At 37.2% G+C, this 20,752-nt stretch overlaps 1 pseudogene; it reads left to right on the forward strand.

The window, feature by feature from the left end:
• Nucleotides 1-259: 259 nt before the first annotated feature.
• On the forward strand, nt 260-5,963 carry LOC126797193 (4-hydroxybenzoate polyprenyltransferase, mitochondrial-like; annotated as a pseudogene).
• The last annotated feature ends 14,789 nt before the right edge of the window (nt 5,964-20,752 follow it).

Here is a 20,752-nt window from a genome sequence, read left to right on the forward strand (position 1 = left end):
TCATAGACAAAGAATTGTAGATTAATACAAATAAACAAAGCCATGGAGATGAGTTGCGAGAATCACACGTTGGAGGAACCTTAGAGGTACGGCTGCAATAGGTGAAACTCGGTGGAGATGATGATGGTTTTAGGGTGGACGGCTTGGCTGATTTATAAGGGAAGTTTATGGTGGTGTTTTGGTAGAGTTTCAACTCTTGAATGGCAACCTCCTCCACATGTCGTAGAAAATGCAACTGATTTTGGAATTGATGTAAACAATGTATTATCTGATAAAGTTGAAGACCCGAAAAATGATTATGATAATTCTAGTGTGGGGAGGCGTTGCAACTCCAGATAGTTCATATGATGATGGTGGTGGTAGTGGTAGAAGTCGACAAGGTGGTGGAGATAAAAGGTTTGAATATGACAATCTTATAGGTGGAGGATTTGAGTAGTTTACTAGTGAAAGTAATTTTGATCATACTACCCAAGATGAGAATCATAGATCTAGAGCAGGTGGTCACGGTGCGCAATAACAAAATAGGTGTGAGAGGAGGATAAGATGAGTCATTGATGATCAAAGTATTTTCATTTAATGTTACTTTAGTTTCCTTAAGTTTTGATTCTATATTGATAGAGCACATAGCATAGTGAGACGTAAAACGAATCACATGAAGTCAAACTATCAATCTGGTTATCATATTTTCGATTATGATCAGTTTGAAAAAGTATATGATCAATTATCAAGTTAGATTTACCTTTATTATCTCTTTCTTAGAGAAACTATCAGCATCTCGAAAAGATATATATGTCTATCATGTTAACAATTACAATTCATAAGATATAGCTCGTATGTCTTGGACAGAGTATTGTAGTTTTGTTGACCAACATGCATGTTTTCAAGCACTTAGAGTGTTTTTCTGGTACTAGATAAAGTTAATAATTGTATATGTTTGTATGTAATTTAATAATAAATAAATAATTTCGGAACATAAACGATATATTTTTTCCAATATCCCCGATATATTTCTGATATATTCTTAAAAAAAACGATATATCTACCGATACCGATATTTTGAACCTTGCTCCTGAATTGATCCGTAAAGAAAGCAACTTTTAATTTTTTTGACTGCGTAGTTAGTTTGGTGGAGTGATAGCAATTTGGCTTAGTTGAGTGATACTAAGGCAGTTATATTTATTTTATTGCATTGCTTGATCCTGTAAGTAGTAAGGGGTACGTAATGTATCTATATTAGTATCACGAGGCTTAGCAGCTGTTCTGTTTTACTACATTGTTTGTTTGATTGGAGTGTTAGCAATTTGGTTTACTTGAATAGAAAATCAAGACAGCTTTTTACTACATCACTCGTTGAAAAGTAGCAATTTGGCTTGGTTGAACTAAAAAAGTGAGGAACTAATAATTTAAATTAATGAAGTGAGATACACGCTTGATTGTTTGTGCAGGTCAATAACATTGGCAGAAAGTCCTGGACACCTTCCTGATTTTAAGATGTTGACACTATTTGGATGTGGGGCGTTGCTTTTAAGGGGTGCTGGAAGTACGGTAAATGATCTCCTTGATCGGGATATTGACACCATGGTAATAATCATCGACCATGCATTTCTTTTGAGTTTGATGACCCTTTTATGCTGGTGACCGGTCACTTGTGCTGAAGTATATTATCTATTTTCTGCTTAGACATGGTGGTGTGCATATGAATATATTAGAGTTTTGAATGGCAGTGATCAACTGAGAGTTGCTCTGTTTTTTTCAAATAAAATTGCTTAACGTCTGGGTAATATTAAATTAAATTAAATGGCTGATGATTGATATGGAAATTGAAGATGAAGAAATTTTCCGAGTTTAAAAGTTGAAAACTTTTTTTTCTCCTGCTTCTGTGACATACAAGTTCGTAAATTTCCCTGATCAAGAGCTGTAATTCAGGTGGAACGTACAAAGTCGCGGCCAGTTGCGAGTGGTCTTTTGTCACCTTTTGAAGGATTGTGTTTTCTTGGATTTTAATTGCTTTTCGGTCCTGAGATTCTTCTCCAACTGAATAATTATAGGTTAGTACTCTTTGAGTTGTCATTGTTGGGTTCTCAACTTCTCATACGGTTAGCAGCATTTATGGCTTCTATTTAGGATAAAAAGTCTGAAATCATGTATAAATTTACTTAAAAACAATGCCTGGGGCTTCGTCTTTGTTACTAGTTTTCTCCTGTCCGCTCATAAAAAAAGGTTGACATTCCGGTTAAGTAATTTAGTTTTACCCGAAGTAGACAATGGAGTGAATGGACTACTTTTCTTGAAATTTACCAAGTGATTGATAAATGGTACGATACTTTCTGAAACCTCAAGCATACCTAGGTTTGACTTTTAACTCGGGAGCTTGTTAGGATGGGCTGCAGTGAAAGACTGAAAGGTCAGAAAGGGAGTATTGATCCATTCCATTGTACATATCTAGAGTGTTTTGGACACTTTTATATGATATGATATATGCACATCAGGTACCAGAAATGTGCAATGAATATATACCTTTTTTTTTATCCTCTTCTATATAATATGTTACTATTTTCAACAACAAAAAAGTAAACAAAATGGCTTTTGCTTCTGGTCAAGTTTCCAGAATATGGAAATACCTATGAAGATAAGTAGAATTTTTCTTGTACTTTATATGGAATATGGAGGGGCAACTAACTTTCCAGTGCAGTCTAATAAAAAAAGTTGTTTATTTCAATGCTTGCCGGATAAAAAAGATGATCTGAAGGTTGGTGTCAAATCTACCGCTTTGAGGTTTGGTGATTCAACCAAGCAGTGGATTGCTGGGTTTGGAATCCTGTGCATCTGTAGTCTTGCCCTTAGTGATATAATGTTTGTCATGACCCTAAAATTTCAAGTATAAAGTTTTAAAATTTCAAAATCGTGAAACACCAAAACAATCTCAATGAATCGAAATCATTTTAAATGCCACAGCGGATCATTACTGAGTTCTCAATACAACTCAGACAAACCAATTATTACAAACCAAATTTATAATTCAATATTACATAAAAATGGAAATGTAATAATCCTCACAATCTCTCACAAAACCCACAAATAAATCCTCACAAGTCCTCACACAAATCCACAATAGAAACCTCACCACAAGCAGGATAATGAATAACTTCGAGTCCCCAGAGTTGTCATTCGATTCCCACTAATCGACACCTGCAGTAGTATCTCCTACACCATCGAATTGGTGTACCGGAATTGTAAACACAAACCCTGTAAGCTTTACAGCTCGTATGAGTAAAATAAAATAAATATAATTCGCATATCAATATATACGACAATCCACAAATCAACAAATATAAATGCATTCATGAGTCAATGGACGGCCCATCTGGTTGTCCCAAAAATATGAAAATGAAAGTACTCATGAGAAATTGGGCAACCCCTCTGTTTACCCAAATGCATTTATAAGACGGGTTTTAATGAGCGCTAGTACACCTATGTTACCCCTCAAGTAGTACACCGCCGACATTGGGCAACCTCCACGCTACCCAACGTCCAAAAATATGAGTACTCATGAGCCGATAACTCATCTGTTACCTCACATGCAGTACTCCGGTAGACAGACTAGAGCTCTAACTGTATCGTAACTTTCGCCCGGCCAAAGGCTAAGTTCCGACATGCCAAACACGTCCGAAGACTGGTCCGAAGACATAAACACGTACAATAATCTACTCATTATTGTACAATCGCATCAACATGCTCAATATATAATTCTCATCACCATTGTGATCATATTCACAACGAAATCCTAACAGTATATAATATAGCAAACTACATATGTATATGTACCTTTTTACCATTTATACAATATATATATAATCCACTATATCATATACATGTCGTATTTCAATATTTAAAACTCTTGCAAAATCTTGAATATCCGCAAGGGTAGATTCGTAAATATGTGATATTTTACTCACCTTATCAACTCGAGCGTAATTCCATAATTTCCGAAGATAATTCATTTCCTTGATTTATTGATCACCTTGAAAAGATAAGAAAAGAATTTAGAAACGTTTCGTAAACCTTTAAATGCCGAAACAGTAATAATCTGTTACTATTCAGCAATTTCTGGTTTTACGAATTTACTGTTCACTGTATACTATTCATGTATTACTGTACAAATACACATCCATTACGTATTCATGTACGAGTACATACTGTTTATGTATTTATGTACGTACGAATACTATTCCAAATGTAAATATTGTCTCAGTAAATATTAATTACTGATTTACCCTTCTAAAATTACTTTTTACATTTACTGAAAGTAATTTATATTTACATTTACCGTATGTAAAAAAATTTACATTTACCATACGTAAATCACTTTTATATTTACCGCACGTAAAAATAAATTACAAAATTACCCTTCGGAAACATTGTGCACGCGCCGCCGCACGGTGCACGCGCCACCTCCGGCAGGCCGCGCGTGGGGCACACGCGCCGAGCCTAAGGCCGGCACGTAGCACGCCACCGCTGCCCCAAAATCCCTCTTTTCTTCCCATGCTTCCTTCCCACGGCCTCACGCCGCCTCCACGCACTCCCACGCTCCGCCTAGAGCGGCGGTAACCCCTCTCCTTCATTCCACCTCCGATCTCCATCATCTCAACTCCAAATCATCCAAAATTCACACCAAGCATCACAACAATCAAATTATACAAACCCTTACTTTAATCGAAGCTTGAACTGTCGAGTTCGTCGCCGATCGTGTCGATTTCTTGAGGAGGTGTGTCGTCGCGTCCCCCCCCCCTTCGTTCGTAGGTGGTGCAGGGCTTGAGGGGTGATGGAGGCGCACCTGCGTTGCACCCTAGCTTCGTCGAAGGAGAGCTTGAACGGCGGCGGGTGTGTTGCAGGGGACAGAGGAGATCGATGTCGATCCTCGGCGACGAGGGGAGGCGCGTCTTGCCCCAGAGAGGATGAAGTCGAGCTAGTGATGGAGTAGAGACCGCCGGTGAGAGACACGGAGGTCGGAGCTCGTCAAATCGTGGTGGAGAAATTTCTGAAGGAGGGAGTGAGGGGTTTCGGGGAGAGAGAAGAGAGGGAGGCGGAGAGAGTGAGGAGAGAGAGGGATTTCCACAAATGGAAACCCTAAACAGAAAAAGTTCTTTATATACTCATTTCCAAAATCGGAAACTAACTTCCGATGTTAATAACTTCCACGTCTGACGTTCGATTAGAACGCGTCACATACTCACGAACTCGTATCGACGAGCTCTACAACTTTCGTGAAGAAAGTTTTCGTAACCGAGCGACGGAATAATAGTCGATACTCGATATATACGTTGCGGTAACGTCACGTCTTTCGAATTAAACGTTCCGAGAACGTTTCCGTTTTCGTTTCGTAAAGTCGCAAACAATCAAATTCATTTTAATTGAATTTCACAACTTCATAGAATTCAAATCAAAACCAAATATTGAAGAAAAAAAATAGGGTTATTACAATGCCGAAATTGGTTGTGCCATTTTTTTTTATAGTTACTCTTATTGGAACTTCAGCCTAATTTTCCTTCTTCTTTCTGCTGCCACACCGAAACTGTTAACCATAGAACACGCTGGCCATATTATGCACTTCTGGTGCCTGCATCTGGACAATTAGCTTGGCAGATATGGACAGTTGACCTTTCATCCAGGCTTGATTGCAATAGAATGTATTGTAACTGGATATCTATATCTATTCAATATTCTAAGTTAAAAGATGGAGATGTGTGTGTTTTACTTATTATCAGAAACCATGTGTATTGTGCGGCAGTAATTCCGTCTCTGAAATGATTATATTATTGGGGAGAATTATTGACTTGTTAGATCATTCAACACTATAACCGTTGCTTGGCATTCTCGCTTGTCTCGGTTATAGGTTTGTGTCGAACAAGTGGTTTGGTGCATTTATTTGCAGTGGAATCCTACTGGGAAGACTTTCATCATAGCGGCAAGGGTTACTATTAGAATGCTCATGTCCTTTTTTTTTCTTTTTTCTTTTTGTATCTCCAACTTCATGTCATCATCTATTACTTGGACTGTGACAACCCTATTGACATGGCCAAAATTCAGGATATTTTTGTTGAATTTGTACGCCATCAAGGTTGCAGAGCGATTGCTAATCATCAGAATTTGAAGTGCAAGGTGACATACAAATCATCTTCAGTCAACTTGTCAGCAACTGGGATACACAAAACTAATGTATATTCAAAGTGGAGTGCTAGTACTAGACCCTTTTTTGTCGATTTTGAAGTTAAATGTATCAATGCGGTACTGTTTTCCATTGTTGTAATATCATTAAACCAGTGGTTGAGGATGTTGTTGTAAGATCATGTTGGTTATAAGGTTTTTCTCTCTTCTGATATAGCACATTTTGTGAACGAAAAACGCATTACACGTCTGGTAGAATGCATTTTGTGAATGCATGTAAAAGTCTGCCGCGCAAGCAATGGATGATGATCAGACTCAGAAATACAGAAGGAAGGATTTGAACTGGGATCAGTACTTTGCCTTAGTCTTTGACATAGTAATCGAATGTGCGACTGTTTTTCTCTATGTTTCGATCGCGGATTAAAGGCCCATTTCTTGTATGAAGCTCACAATCCTCACATCCTTGGAAAGCCTTTACCCATTTCCCATTTCTAAAAACATCACGTCATCACGATCGAGAAATTCAAAAAAGACATGGATAGTAAAAGTGCTGGTGATCTTTAGAGATAACTCGGTTAAAAATGGACAATTGGGTTAATCAGTGGTATAAATCCATCAGAGAAAAATGTATTTGTAGGTGAAACAACAACATTTCATTGATAAAAAAGAAAAGTACAAACATTAGGCGTTTGGGAACTAGAATGACATAACATCAGCGTTATATATATAGTTATTATAGTATGCTGATTTCATTATTCTTTCCACACTATTCTAGTTGATCACGGACAAGAAAATAGAAAAGGAAACAACAGAAAAAATAGAGCAGCAGGTATTCTTATATACCTTACGGAGTTACGGTACATTCATGAGTAAAAGTTAGATCAAGCGGTCTAGACATATATACGTATCATTCCCTCTAAACCCTACATTCTATAATATGCGTCTGTAATATACTTACATTACACTCTAGCTACATCCATTTACCAGATTACACTCTACCTACGTTAATGGTATATGCCTCCACACCTCCAATCGTCGTATGGGTTGAAGTAACAAGTCCCCAGTCCTTTATTATCCACAAGAAGCTCATCTTCATCCTCCACAACCAACATCGAGGTATAGTAATTTGAAGCCGTAGTTGGAAGTAAAGCCCTAACCAACTTAGTCAAAAATTCATTACAACCCGGTACCTCCTCTTTATCGTTCATCATCTCCTCTATCATTTCCTCAATCATCTCCTTACTCATCTCCCCCGCCTCTGATTCACCATTATTCCCTAATAGGTTCTCACAGGGCTCGGCAGGAGAAACGGTTTCGTTCATCAGATTCAAGTGCTCATCAATCAATTTATCGTCATCCAAAACCCTAATTTCGGAGAAGCTTGAACTCAAAGGAGTGGGTTCGACAACTACACAGTCTACACCGTCACTTTGAAGAAAGCTCGTACGGGAAGGAGCGGTTTCAATAGTGGTCGACGTTGATCCAACGACAACATTGTGGTTTCTATAATCGGCATTATCGTGCCGGACCAAATCCAAGTTATAGCTATCCGGCAGCACATCGTCCTCCAAACCCCTAATGGGGGAACCCATCGAAGGAGTAGTTTGAACTATCATCGTTCCATCTACTACACCATTGTTTTGATGATGGACATTTTCGTTTAGGGAGAAGTTTGAACTCGTGGAAGGAATACTTCCCAGAATCATAAATCCGCTATCGTCTTGACAACTGCTGCGGTGGTTTTGATGTTTGGCATTTTGGTTAGGAGACAACCCGGCAAGGTAACGATCAGCGACGGAGTCACAGCTTGGGGTGCCGAAGCCAAAAGCCCTTCCGCACTCGGAAATAACGACCACCGCGACGTCGGTGCCAGCGAGGCTGCTGAGTGTGTCGGCCTTTTGGAAAAGTCCCTTCTTTCGCTTGGAGAAGGTGACGTGGCGGTGGTTAGGCGCTTCCACCTTCTTCATTTCGACTCTTTTCCGGCCTAGGGTTTTCTTCTTTTTGCCAACAGAATTGCTGGTACTCTCTTCAAGAATGGGAGCCATGGCATTGATCGATACGAACTCGAAGCTAAGATATGAAAAAAGGAGTCTTCACAAACCCAAAAGTTTTTTGCCTTGTTGTTCTAGGACCGATAGTATTAATAGATGATAATTACTCAGTATGTTTCCCTCTTCCATATAGGAAAGGGATAATTCAGAGCATTGACCGTCCGAAGTGCTAACCATGGTTCCTAAAGCTGAGGCCACATATTTTCCTTGATGAAGAAAATAATTTATATGTAGGACAAAAGAAATTAAATAGTTCTTGGCCACGCATACTCCTGAGGTTGATTATTGTAGGTTTTCTATTTTTTTTTTCAAGTTCTCAGACATTTCATATGTGGAGCCCGGAATAAACTAGCAGAGGACAATTCTCCAATGTTCCACGGTGGTACATCATTGCATACCGAAGCGGAGGAGCCAGTCTAGAAACCGGGTATCAGGGTATCTCCCCGGCTAAAGGTAATACCTTCATCGTAAGACTAATCCCTGATGGAGCCCGTATAAAATGGTTCCAACCCGGAATTTCACCGGGTGCTCTGGCCACAATAATGTCATGCATGCCCCAACTCAGGCCCATATTGTGGCCCAGTTAGAAACAAAGAGATGTGTAATGCCTCCGCCAACTTTTGAACATTTGACCAATGCCAAGTTTAAGTCATGATTAAAGATTTGTCGCGGTCAGAAACCACTACATCATACCCCGTAGTTAAGTAGGTTTCCTATTCTTGATACGTAAACTGGTGTTATAAGAGCTATAAACCTGGATTTGTCGAAATCATTCAACAAGCAAAGTTACCAACATACCAAGCAAGTTGAAAACTACTGTTCATAACTTTTGAAAATGTGATTGTTAGACGCTCTGTTATTATGGTTCTATACATTACATAATTAACCAAATTCTTTTATCACAATGGCAACAAACGTGTAAATATAATATGTACAATACTTGAACCTTTGCCATACACTCATTTAATATAATTGAACCAGAAATATAATTAGTTTAGTTGAATCAAACTTACGACATCGACAACAAAATAACAAATGGTATTATGTATTTATACATGAATGAACCAAGCTACCTAGCACATAGATAACAATATGTTCATAATTAAGCTTGTGAAAATTTAGTAAATAGAGTAATTATCATCTCTTATGGAACTCAAATTACCCAAAGATTGACTCTATTTACAAGAGCAACAACTATTTTGGTCCTCGAAGTATAACCAATGTGACATGCGGGTAGTATAATTAGATGACAAAAGTGAAGTTTTTAAAAATTCAATGATCAAAGTGTCAATCGAAGCATACTTTGATTACTAAAGTGATCAAATCTTTTTTTTTTGTCATTAAACTTTTGAAAACTTCACTTTTGTCATCCAACTTGTCACATTGGTTATTCTGTATATTTTCTTTGTTAATTAAACGTTAAATCTTAATATGTATGGTCATATTTAACATTTCAATTAGAAAATAATTAAACTATTGTGCTAGAGAAGAAGAAAAACTTGTTGTTTGATTGCTTTAATCCCCAAACTACTCTTTGCATTGTCAGAGAAAAACGATGAAAATAAACAGAATGAGCAATGCGACATACATAATTGGATGACCAAAGTGAAATTTTTAAAAATTAGATGACCAAAGTGATATTTCTTACGTATTATTAGCTAGATGTGCAAATGAGTATATCAAATACATGTAGGTACCATATAAATTCTCACACGGTACATCATGAGGTTCCTCCTCAAACTTTCTCTATATATATATAGTTCATATCCAGAGTGAAGGTTCACTCTGAAGTTTCAGAGTGAAGTTCCAGTTTTGGCATACTTTTCGGTCAAAATTCGTGTTACAACTTATAAGCATATGGTTCCAAGAACCAGAATCCTTGCCTGCAGATTGGATAAGTAAAGTACAAGAATACTGTACTTGCTCATTAACTCAGTTTAAGATTCATTCTAGAATGTGCTAGTAATTAACTAATTAACCAATATGGTTCCAAGAACCAGATTCCAAGCCTGCAGATGATAAGTAAAGTACAAGGGTACCGATCGTTGATTTCATCAATTCAGTTTAAGATTCATTCTAGAATTTGCTAGTAATTAACTAACTGGCCAATATATAGCTCAAAGTACTACCTGTTAACTTTAACTTTGTCTCTTAACCCTAATAACATTCATTCCCGAGTATATAGTACTACACTGAGTACACTCATTCTTGCTTGTACATATATGGTCTTGCAGATAAATGTGAATGCAAGCAAACATATAGCATTCAATCATTAGTCGTTTAATTTAGTTAAACTTCTAGATACACATTAGATATATAGTAAACATATATACACCTACCTTATTGGATGTGTATTTAAATTTGTAGATAGAGGGTCGGCAAGAATTGTCTAGTCTTCATCTAATTGACCCGTTCACAATTAGCATAAACAAAAGCAGATTAATGAAGATGATACCGACAGACTAAAATATCAGTATCGACGCTGATGAAGAAAGAAAATTACTTGATCCTTCGAAATATAAGGAAGAAACATATTTGAGCTATCAACTTTGTAGCCACGGTATGTTGTCTCCGACTCTCCTCGAAATACAATGTACATTTGCATTAACAAATTATATTGAAAATGTCAAGATCATTAAGATAATTAGAATAAATAATATCGTTAATCAACGTCTAATGGGGACAAAGCAGTAGGATATCATGGCAAGGTACGCAGAGTACTTGATTGTGTACTTTAAAGGGACGATTATACCCCAAAGGAAGTTTTAGAGGGTTTGGTAACCATGGGAGTTAGAGGCAGTAAGTTGAGCCAGTTTATTATTGGAGTGAACAAGAGTCTGAGATCGAGCACTCCAGTTATGACTCCTAGAGGTTATGTGCCTGTTTGTGTCGGAGTCGATGGTGATTTTCGGCGGTTCATGGTTCATACTAAATTGCTTGGACATCAAGAATTCATGGAGCTGCTATATCGCTCAGCTGAGGAATATGGTTTCTGCAATCATGGTGTTTTAAGGATCCCATATGAAGCCAAGGATTTTGAGGAGTACTGGATGATCAAAAAGTCCAAACCAAAGGTTTTCAAGGTTAAACCAATATAGCTAGCCCTAGCATATTCACAGGATTCATGTCAGTTCATTGTTTATTGTAATTGTTTTTCAATGATATGTTTCTGCATGATCAGGTTGGCTTGTGTATACAAAGTTTCCCCATTTTTTCTGAAATCTTTAGGTCCAAGATTATTAGATATCTCCATCTCTTTTTTATGGCAGCTCATTTCGACTTGATCTTTTTAATTTGTCTTGATGAGTGTGACGATTAGTTTTCTGGATCATATATAGTAACTACATGTAGAACCGTTGTCTCTGTCGGAGGCGCCAAGGCGTGGCGATTAGTCGTGGTTGAGCGACCGCGAGGCGACCTTCTCTCTTAGCAACGGTAATCTCCGGTTGTGGTAGGTAAGATTCAACGCAGCGGGGTTTTTGTTTGACGGGGTCGGGTAGCGCGCAATTGCTTGGGTTGGTGATGGTGGAAAGCTGAGAACACCTATCGGAGGGGTGACTTACGTCGGTGGACAGAGCATTTGGCCCCTGATATTGGCCGAGTTACATGGTGGCCGGAAAAGTACTCCGTAATGGTCACTAGCCCTCAATTCAAGCCGGGCTCGAGAAGATGATCACATGATTCACATCATCCCACTAGCTTTTCCTTTGAGTTGTCTAGTTTCATCCCTTATTTTGGACGATTTTATTTTCATTTGCGATTTGTTTTAATAAGCGCTGCCTATTTTATTTGTCTAGTTCAGCATTCATTTGAAATGCTTATACCGCATATGTTTGGACGTTTGTCCTTGCTGTCGTGAATAACTTATGGTCACTGGATTAATTCCAATTGATCCCTAAAAAAGACGAGAAATTCAATCTCCCTTCTACAGCTTACAGAAAAATTACTGACCAAAATTACTTGACAGACTCCTAGAAAACAAATCTGAAAGCACTTAATCGTTGTATTTTTATTTTTTATTACTAGTTTAAATCACCAACTTTGAAATCTCAATCACCTCTCTTTTTTATCTTATAGATTAAGTTATCCTTGCCTTGATGATTTTAGCTTTTCTTTGTATGGGTGTTAATAAATTATGTCTTTAATCCAGCTACCTCTCTGCCAAATTGCAAATAGCAAGGTACGCACTCAATGATATCGAACAAATATAAGGTTGTTGGCAATGCCCATAATATAGGGACTCGGATCCTCTCCTAATATTGTCTAATAAAGAAATCTCAGCCGTCCAACGTTAATGAATGGCAGGATTTGACACCTCATTCATTTACTGATATTACAGTTTATTTCTCACACTCTCTAATCCTATACATGGGAGAGCCCAGTAGATGAGCCTGGCGGTGATAATGAGATTCTTTGAGCACACTTCCATCTCTTCCTCTCCCCTCTCAATTCTCCATCATCTATCTCTTTCTCGCCCCCAATCTATTAAACTGACTTCAAGGATAAGGATCCCAGGGATAAATTTCCCTGAGTGACAAACAAGAACAAGCAATGCGAAATTCGAATTAGAGAGAGATAAATATTTCAAGATGCATAAATTCCCAAACCAAACGTGGATGCAGTATAGAGTTTGGAGTCCCCCTAAATTCTTGGAGCAAAAAAAAAATACTACTACTAATATTCAAACAAAGAAAAGAATGAGGGAGGGGGGGGGGGGGGGTTGAGACTTTGAGTTCGACACTTCTCTCTGCGTCTTCTCCTTTCTCCACTCTCTCTATCTTTTCTCACCTTAATTCTTAGCTCTCAAAAGAATTGGCAATCAAGTCCCTGTGAGCTCTCAATTCTCTCTGTTATCCTACTCAAATCCAATGTAAATATTTTGATCAATTGAATCAATTCAGAGTTTAGTGTTAGAATTTGAGGGAAATCTTGTAATCTAAATAGAATGATTTGTATATATCATTGAATCATTCAATGGCGGTTAGTCCATTACAAGTTTACAACCTTGTAGTCTTCTGATTGCTGCTGAGGAGTGATGACTTAATTTCGGTCTGTTGCTGATTGTTCTTCATCAATTCTTCGGTTGTCTTCAGTCTTCTTTTAATTTCAAAGTAAGACAAAGTGTTCCTGTATTAAACTTTATATCATGAAATGCAATACTATAATTTATATATATACTTTTAAGATGTATTGGTTGATTTGTTATTTGTTTGTGACTTAGTCTGTTTCAATAATTAGAAATTTTGGATTCATATATGAATATCTATGTTTTGATTTATCGAGGTTAAATTATAATGTATGGGCCTCTACCAAAGAGAACAAAATTTATCACTTCATGGTTTTGTAAAAATGAGTCCTCAAGTTCAAACTTCATTTCTGAGCCTTCTCTGTGCACTCTACATATTGATGATGCACCCATATCTTCCATTCCCGAGCCAAAAAATAATATTAATGCTCTTGAGAGAGATCATGGTTTACGTTGTCCCATTTAGCAATATCCATTTAAGTATAGGGATAAGATTCAAAAAAAGTATTGTTTGTTGGGTCTATTTCAACTTGAATTAGAGTTTCCATTGAGTGAACAAGGGGGTCAAAAACATAGGTTTCAAAGTTCTTTGTACAAGGATTTGGTATGGCTTGATTATTCAATTGATAAGGATAAGACATATTGCTTCCCATATTTTCTTTTTAATACCAAATGTAGTAAGCATCAATCATTCACCGTTGATAGGTTTAGAAATTGGAACAAGGTTTACAATAGTGATGATGTGTTGTTGAAGCATGTTGGAGGCATTAATTCTCCACATCATGTTGCAATATAAAAATAGGATTCATTGAGAAACCCAACCAAGGGAATTGAAGCAGCTATTCATACAAGATCATTGAAGGAAGTGCAAGATAATCGATTGACGCTGAAGGCTTCAATAGAGAGTGTTAGATTGTTAGCTAAGCAAGGAGCTCCTTTTAAAGGTCATGATAAATCTGAAGGCTCCTTGAACCAAGGATATTTTAAGGAAGTTATAAAATTATTCATTTTTTCTACTTGTGATCATGCATTCTGCCTATGTTATTGGCTTAATTGAGATTATCAAAAGTCCTTGCAGAAACTACATGTGCATGGTGATGAGTTTAACGTGTGATATTATATTGATATTAGTAAGCAAATTTATATAGTTCATGATTCTATTTTGAATATTGCATCATGGACCACTTGTGATGATATGTTTCATTTAGCACCTACATAGAGATTTCATGTACATTAAATTGACTCATGTGATCTGTGGCTACTTCTTCATGGTATCAAGGTACTAGTGCTTTGTTAAGTGTTAGTTTTCTCATTGTCTATTGAAGCAAGTTTCAGGTTGACTGAGTTTTAGGAACACGTAGAAATTCATAGCTAGTTCAGCACGCACTACATGGTATGGTAGCTATATCTGGCTTTGGTAACATTCTTGTTGTATTGAACATTGATAGTCCAAGTGGGAGATTGTAAGATATTTTGGACATTATCAATAACTTCATGTGCAACAACTTGTTACTCTTCATTCAGAACAAGCAATCAGACTTAGCAATGATATCTCAATCCAGTTTTCCTACTTCATGGGGTGAACATAATTAATGATACCTCATTACATTAAGATAGTACATGAATGTTATTCCTATTGCGAATAGGTAAAGGAAAACTTTTATGGGAAGGTACCTATGTTAATTAGCTTATATATGGAATATCTTGGTCTCTGCTCTAGCTATCACGATTACAACCGAGAATACATCGCTCTACCCATTAGAGAAGTCTCATCAAGGATAGCTCATAGGAGAATCAACAAAGCCCGTCAACTAATCAAATTCGTATTGAGATATAATCTATAGCAGCTCTAGGTATGCTTGTGTTCTTAAGCTTGAGTTTGATCTATGTGTATATATAATATAACTTACATAGTTAGGATCTAAGAGAAAAAAATGTTCAATAGATGTTAGAATTTTTTGTTGCTTTTACTATTTGGTGAGTTTCAAATCAATGAATGAAAAAAATAACAATATTATTAATTATGAATTTAGGAGTTTAAGAGAACATTAATTTAAGAAGATGGATTACGTAATTATTAAGAATTTTCGAGTTTTTTTAATAATAATTTAATAAAAGTAGAATTAGAAAGATATTAGGATTAATGGATAATAGATTGATTTGGTATCTAATAATGATATATTAATAATGGACATTTTCGAAAAAGCATGAAGATCTAATGACATTTTAAGTATTTGTAAAAATAAAAGGAACATCTACTAAGTGAGGAGGTCTAAATACCGTTTTTGGAGGTATGTATTCGGAAGAGATTATATTAGGATGAGAAGAAAACGTAGAGTATATAAATCTGAAAAACTTTATCTTGGCCGTTGATTAAAATTGGACGGCTTAGATTATCCTATTAGGTAATATTAGGAGAAAGTGATTAAGCGCAGATCGGAGTCCATAGTATAGCACACTATTTATTGGTCTATGTCACGACCTCAAAATTTCAAGCATAAAAACTCAAATTTTGAAATCATGAAAAACACTAAAACAATCTCAATGAATCGAAACAATTTTAAATGCCACAACGGATCATCTCTGAGTTCAAAATACAACTCAGTCAACTGATTATTACAAACCAAATTTATAATTCGACATTATAAAAAATGGAAATGTATAATCCTCACAAAATCCTCACCACAAGATGGAAATAAATAACTTCGAGTTCTCTGAGAGGTCTGTCGACTTCCGCTAATCCACACATGCGGAGTTAATCCCTACACCATCGAATTGGTGCACCGGGATTGTAAACACAAACCCGGTAAGCTTTACAGCTCGTATGAGTAAAACAACAATTAAACTCGGATATCAATATATACGAAAATCACAAAATATCAATTATAAATACACTCATGAGTCAATGGACGGCCCATCTGGTTGTCCAAAAATATGAAAATGAAAGTGTTCATGAAAAATTGGGCAACCCCTCTGTTTACCCAAATGCATTTATAACACAGGTACTCATGAGCGCTGGTACACCTCTGTTACCCCTCATGTAGTACACAGCCGACATTGAGCAACCTCCTACTACCCAACATCCAAAAATATGAGTACTCATGAGCCGATAACCTATATGTTACCTCACATGCAGTACTCCGGCAGACAGACTAGAGCTCTAACTGTATCGTAACTTTCGCCCGGCCAAAAGATAGGTTCCGACATGCCAAACACGTCTAAAGACTGGTCCGAAGACATAAACACGTCCGAAGACAAAACACATCCGAAGACAAATCGCGTCCGAAGACAAATCGCGTCCGAAGACAAATCACGTCCGAAGACAATTCACGTCCGAAGACAAATCATGTCCGAAGACAAAATCTCGTCCGAAGACAAAACGTTTTAACAAAACAAAATGTTAAAACCACGTACAATAATCATCTCATTATATTGTACAAATTGCATCAACATGCTCAATATTTAATCTCTTCATCAAAATGACATATTCACAACGAAATCATAACAGTATATAATATAGCAAACTATATATATGTACCTATTTACCATTTATACAAATATATATATTCCACTATATCATATACATGTCATATTTCATTCTTTAAAATTCTGCATGATCTTGAATCTCCGCAATGGTAGATTCGTAAGTATGTGAGATTTTACTCTTTTAATTTTCGAGCGTAATTCCATGATTCCGAAAGTAATTCATTTACTTAAATTATCGATCACCTTGAAAAGATAAGAAAAGAATTTAGAATCGTTTCGTAAACCTTAAATGCCGAAACAGTAAAAATATGTTAATGTTTAGCAATTTTCTGGTTTTACGAAATTACTGTTCATGTATTTTTTTATTCATGTATTTTGTACAAATACACGTCAATTACGTATTCTTGCACATGTACATAGTGTTTACGTATTTCTGTACGTACATATACTATTCAAATGTAAATACTATGTCAGTAAATAATAATTACTGATTTACCCATCCGAAATTACTTTTTATATTTACTCAAAGTAATTTACATTTATATTTACCGTACATAAAATAAATTTACATTTACAGTACGTAAATCCCTTTTTACATTCACCGACGTAAAAATAAATTTTACAAAATTTCTGTTTTGAAATCACTGTTCACGTAAAAATAAATGTTACTGTTCACGCGCCGCCGCACGTGGCGGCGCGTGGGGTACACGCGCCGAGCTTAAGGCCGGCGCGTAGCACGCCACCGCTGCCCTATTTCTCTTCCTCTCTTCCTCCTCCACCCCTACACGGCCCAAGGCCGCGTCCAAAACACCTCAAGCACTCACACGCGCCGCCTAAGGCGGCGGTGTTCACCCCTACACCACCTCCTCCGATCCTCCCCAAATCCTCCTCAAACAACCCCAAAAATCAATCACAAACATCACAATCATCGAATTGAACTCAACCTTACCTAGATGGCGCCCTAGAACGACCGGAGACCGCCGCACTCGCCGCCGCGAGGTCTCGGATTCGAGAGGAGATGATCGCTGGTGTCGCCGCTCGAAGTGAGTCTAACCGTGGGTCGATTAGTGTCGAGGAAGAGGAGGGTGAGCTCGTGGTGGTGGCTCCGAGCTCCTGCGATCCCAGCAACGTCAAAATCGGCGAACCCGTGGTCGAGCTCCGTTGGCGCTTCTTGATCTCCGCTCGGGGTGCGTCGCCGTTACGACCGGTCGCTGCGTCGTGGCCGTGCGGTCTCAATGACACCGGCAGTGTCGAGCACAGAAGCTTATGGAGGGAGATCGCCGGCGTGGGAGGTGAGGGTCGGAGAGAGAGAAAATCGCGAGGGGAGAGAGAAAGAGAAAGGGGCGGGTGAGAGGAGAGAGAGAGGGGTTTCCAATAATTGAAACCCTAATCTGAAAAATGTCTATTTATACTCGTTTCCAAAATCAGAAACTAACTTCCAACGTTAATAACTTCCACGTCCGACATCCGATTCGAACGCGTGACATGTCCACGAACCATTATCGACGAGCTCTACAACTTTCGTGAATGAAGTTTTTGCAATCGAGCGACGGAATAAAAGTCTATATTCACGTCACGGAAACGTAACGTTTTTCTAAATAAACGTTACGATAATGTTTCCGTTTTCGATTTCTGACGTCGCAAAGCGACACAAACACGTTTAATGAGTTTCACAACTTTATAAATTTAAAATCAATCCAATAATCGTTCATGAAAAATTGGGTTATTACAGTCTACCCCAAACATTTGTTGTCCACTACTGGTTTTTTTTTTTTTTGGAATGGAATTGTCAGTAAACACTTTGAGCCGATCGTATTGATCAATTAATCAATATATAGAATTAATCTAAAGTGTGTTAAACTTTGTGAGAGTTGGAGTACAGTACATCATGAACAAAATGATGACCTATTGTTAGGTTTCCGGTCGTGCTTAGGTATAAGTTCACGGTTTATGTAAGACGATAAATTTATAATAATAATAATAATAAATAATTCGATCGTATTCTGAAAAGAGAAAGTTAACGGTTTAGGTAATCAATTTTTTACCTGTTTTAGAGAGGATTTCTCCAGTTTTCCTTATGTTATCTGGAGAAAGTATATTCAAATTGAACTTATTTATAGGCCATAATGTCACAATTGGAGGAATTGGAGGCGGACCTACTTGGAAGGCTTTATGGCTTAAGCCTAGATGAAATCGGATACTTTATATTTTTATGTACCAAGTACGATCGGCTCAAAGTGTTTACTGACTTATATATATATATATATATATATATAAATGATTTTAAATTTATCATTTTATGAGCGATTCGAAAAAAAAATCTTAGAAACAACAAGGACGAAAAAATTCGGATTAATGACTTATAATTAGCCTTGACGATGTTTTCATCATGGATCCGTCACTGGTCACAATTACTATCTTACAGAATATGTTCAAGAAACCATTATAAGGATCGGAAAAGTAAAGGTGATGGCTTCCGAGGAAGTATGATATCCAAAAATTTGATGGGGATATCGATTTCAAGGTGTGGCAAGCAAAGGTGTGGAAGGTCCTGGTTGTGCAAGGCCTAGCAGAAGTTTTAGGTGAAAAACCAGAAGCTATGAAAGAAGAGGAGTGGAGAAAGTTTGACGAGGAAGCGTGTTCTACAATCCGGTTATACTTGTCAAGAGAGATTGATTGTAACATCAAGGCAGCAGAGAGGTCAGCTAAAAGAGATCTGGGAAACACTCGAGAAACTCTACAATCTCAAGAAGCAGTTTTTCAAGTTAACGATGGATGGAGCAACTTAATCAGTTCAATAGGATTATCGAGGAACTCTCAAATTTAGATGTGAAGATAAGTGAAGAAGACAGGGTATTAGTTTTGCTTTCCTCGCTTCCTAAGAAGTACAAAAAGTGGGTGATGACAATTATGTTGTCTGGGAAAAGAACCGTAGTTTTGGATGAAATCACTTCGGTACTTCTGTTTAACGAAAATTATTGGTGTGACAATCCTGGAAGAGCCGACTAATTTATTCCTAATTATTTAGATATCTACAAATGAGGGCGCCCTACCTCTATTAAGTTGTACATGTTGTGTCATAACATCAATATTTCAAGAATAAACTATGTATTTTGAAAATTTATTTCACTTTGCTTGTTGGATAATTTTTTTTTAATAAATGTGATGAGGAGTAATTATTCTATGTACCAGAAATACCATGTGGTTTTGTCATGTGGTGTATTCAGCTAATTATATTACTTTATGGTGTGATAAACATGCATACAGTGAAATGAGATAAGATTATTTAAATATAAATAACCAATAACAGAGTAATTATTATGTACAGTAAAAATAGACCAATAACATTAAGGAGTACACCACGTGAGATATTTTGCAGGTATATATAATAATTTCTCCCAATAAAAAACAAACATGATAAAAAATTGACTAATAACCTTAAAAATATACACTACGTTACCCATGTACTTGGTACATATAATAATTTTAATTTGTCTGATTCCACTAAAACGCATATATACGCTTTTCAGTATGGCAATTACATGAACAAGGCTGCCATGCTGCTGACTATTTCTGACGATGCTTAGGTCGTTGTCTCTGTAGAATTACGGTAGTTATGAAGAGATGAAATCCAACCAGCAGGTACAAAATTCGATTGCAAGGGACGGCAATCTACGGAAGATCCTCACAGAGTCATAGTCCTCGTTGTAGGACCTAGAGTAGACGGGACCAATTCATCAATGTTCATGTACTGTGGGCTAGATTTCTCCTACTATCACCATCAGCAACAACATCCAATTTGCATATGGTTTTCTTTACTCAACAAGAATTTTATGCATGTCTGCTTATTAGCTGTGGAGACAGATTTAATTAGCTTTCAGGGGATGTTTTTTTTTCCTTCTCCATTTTAAGGAAAACATTCGGATTGAAATCACCAAACTTGCATCGTGAGTAGTGGCGGATCTCTTTGGAGGCCAGAGAGGGTCACGGCCCCTCTGGTGAAAATTAATTCTCTCCCTAATTA

Source organism: Argentina anserina, chromosome 6 (assembly GCF_933775445.1).
Source record: "Argentina anserina chromosome 6, drPotAnse1.1, whole genome shotgun sequence".
Classification (NCBI taxonomy): domain Eukaryota; kingdom Viridiplantae; phylum Streptophyta; class Magnoliopsida; order Rosales; family Rosaceae; genus Argentina; species Argentina anserina.